This window comes from Silurus aristotelis, assembly GCF_946808225.1.
Source record: "Silurus aristotelis genome assembly, chromosome: 6".
NCBI classification, from domain to species: domain Eukaryota; kingdom Metazoa; phylum Chordata; class Actinopteri; order Siluriformes; family Siluridae; genus Silurus; species Silurus aristotelis.
The window spans coordinates 33608168-33611710 of NC_139579.1; positions in this window are offsets into that span (position 1 = coordinate 33608168).

Consider the following 3543-nt stretch of genomic DNA (forward strand, 5'->3'; position numbering starts at 1 on the left):
TAGTGAAATGTTTAAGGAAAACAATTAATTTCTGATTTCTTATCAAATCAGTGTTGGGTAAAGTGATACGTTTCTGACTGCTGGCATCAGATTTTTAGATATGTTGGTGTTTGGGTTTCTGAGCTCTGTGATATTTTAATAAATTCTATAGAACTGAAACTCTGTAAAACATGTGCATGCTTTCATAATGTGGACATTTTAATAATTAAAAACAGATTTTTTTTTAGCTATACTGAGTGTCTCCTCAATTTAAAAATTATTTTAACTTTTCAATAATTTATGTAAAGTCCTTGTAGATTATTAAATATATATTTATATAAAAAAATTTATATATTTCTTTATATTTAAATGCCTCTATTACAATTATTTTATTTTGCCTTTATTTTTACAAAATAAACACAAAATAAATAAATGAATATTCACAGCACCGAGTCGGTAGGATATTTTACATCAGTTATCAAAACATCAGCAAAAAGTATAACCCTGAATTAGGAATGTGTGTGATGTAGTGTTTCCTTCAATAGGGGAGAAAATTACACACATTTACACACACATTTACACACACACACACACACACACACACACACACACACACACACACACACACACACACACACACACACACACTCACTGAACACAACCATCAGTAAGTTGGAAACGAACTTATGAGTCATTGCATATCTCTAGCATTCCTGCTTCGAACTGGAAATAATTCAACAGCAATGGAACGTGATCAGAAATAATTTAGAAATTAAAGCAATTCAGTCAGACATTTACAACTTTAACCAACGCTGATTCTGTAAACAAATCAGAGATTTACTGTGTTGTGTTTAAGTCATAAAATAGCTAAAAATGTCTTCAAAATTTATATTTTGAAAATGTTATACTTCAGCTATCAGAGAGCTAAAGAATATTTCCACCTATAACCTATACAATTATTTCCACCTGATACCAGAAATTAATTAGTTTTGTATAATATATTTTGTATAATATGTTATCATATATTTATGACCTCATCCCTACAATAATAAGAGTAAATAAAAAATAAATAGTGTCCTTAAATAAACTGAATAATATTTCTGAAACATATAATTTTATAACTTTTACATTTATGGCATTTGGCAGATGCCCTTCTCTACTGCGACATACAACTGAGCAGATGAGGGTTAAGGGCCTTGCTTAAGGGCCCAGCAGTGTCAGCGCTGAGATTTGAACTTATTCCAATCAGAAGTCTGAAATCTTAAGCTGAGCTTCCACAGCTATAAGAATGAGCTTTAACAGTTCCAACATGAACAACATGTTTAATGAACATGTGACTGTTAACTGGTGAAATTCCAACATTTATGCTGGAAGAACACTGTTCACAAAGTTATCAGCATGTCAGTAACATATAGTAGATGTCACTCTGCATCTCAGCTCTGCAGAGAACTTTTCTCCACCTCCTTGTTCTGTTCTGAAGCTACTTTCCATTCTATTTTCTCTTTATAGATTGGTTGATGTGTATCTTCTAGCTTTTTGAAGGACATTGATGTCCCTTACTTCTTTACAAAGAACTGCACTGTCCATTGTTCCTTTGTGAAGGACATCGCTCTTCTGAGCTTCCCAGAGGTTGTCGATGCTCCTTTTAAACTTCATTTTCTCCCTCCTCACTTTCTGGAGGATCTCCTTAGTTCTCTTCACTTAGCAATAACATGTTGCTCGCTCTTATAGAACGCAGAGAAGACACCTTGTATTTCTGTAGATGATGTCACTTCCTTCTTTGGCTCTGTGGAGAATGTTACTTTTAACTTTAGTGTCCCTTTATAGATTTGCAGGATGTCACTCTGTCTTCTAGCTTTGTGGACGACATTGATGTCCATTCCACCTAAATGTCCACTCTGTGTACCTTCATGGAGGACATTGCTGCTTTGCATGGCAGCTTTTCAAAGGACATCACTGTTTCTTCTAACTTCAGGAAAAACATTGTTCTCCCTTTCGGATTTTTGGAGGATCTTTGTTATCCCTTTTAGCTTTGCAGAAACATGTTACACGGATTGCAGAGAAGACTGTTTCATGGAGCTTCATAGATAAGCTTCACCAAGAACGTTCCTGTCTATTCTAGCTTTATCTTGGACATTGCTGGACATTCTAGCTTTACAGAGGAGTTTACTCCACCTCCTATTTCTGTAGATGACGTCACTTGCTTCTTTGGCTCTGTGAAAGATGTAACTTTCCACTCTTAAACATTTGTGTACCTTCTACAGTACCTTCTAGCTTGACCAAGAACATTGCTCCCTGCTGTAGGTTCAATGATACGCCCTTTTTAGATGAACCTTTTAAAGACTTAGGCTTTTCCTTCCTAACATTGCAGCACATGTCATTGCCTCTTCTAACTGTGGGAAGGACTTCTTTCTTCTGTCATTCAACATCATCTCATCCCCAGAGAAACCAAGACCAACTTTTGCTCCATCTTAGGAGAATGAGGAGTGGAAGTGTTTAGAAACATCAGGCAAGAATATTATGATGTTTCATTTAACCTCGTTGAGAATGTCATTTTTCTATTTACCTTCACAGAGGACTTCACTGTGCGTTCAAGCTTTAAGGAGAACCATTCACTCCCCATATAGCATCACAGAAGACACTGCTGTCCCTTCTAACTTTGCAGAGAGTGTCACTGAGAACGTTAATGTTTCCTGTAGTATCAACGAGGATGTGGTTGTCCCTTTTAGCTTAACATGTATCTTCACAGAGAACAGCTGTGATGTCCGGCTCTGTGGTACAGGAGCAACCACACCGGTCCGTTCTCCAGCCCACAACTCGCAAGGACTCAGAACCTCTTTTCCCTTTTTCTTAATTTATGGACTAACAGAAATGTGTGTGTGTGTGTGTGTGTGTGTGTGTGTGTGTGTGTGTGTGTGCTTGTTGTAAGAAGGAGTCCAAGAGTCATACAGTGTGTAAATGACCCGAGGCTAACTCTGTCCCTGTGACTTCATCAGACATACTTTCTGAAGCTAATTTGAATCACTGCTATTTATTGGTCAGCTGGCGTAATTATGACATCAACAAAGTTACATTCATGAGTTTCAGTGAGTTTCAAAAGGCTACACACTTTCATCTGAAACACTGAGTTTATTCATTTTAATTATAAAGTTATTATATATATATATATATATAGAGAGAGAGAGAGAGAGAGAGAGAGAGAGAGAGAGAGAGAGAGAGAGAGAGAGAGAGAGAGAATCGAAAATCCGTTATAGCTCTGCTCGAGTGTGACCAAAAGGTGAAAAAGATGGGTTTCACTTTGAAAAAAAAAGTTCCATGATTTAAAAGTTTGTTTGCTTGATTAATATTTGTAGCTGAAATTATATGAAATTATTCATATTATATTATATTATATTTTTTTGTAGATTTGTAATAAAATTTTTGTTCAAATTGATGTTAAATATGATATAAATTCAGCCAGAGTACATTTTGTTTAAGTATTTTAATGTTATATCATGATTATAAATTAATTTATGTTAAAGTTAATTCATTATATTATTTTATATTGAGTATAAAATATCTATT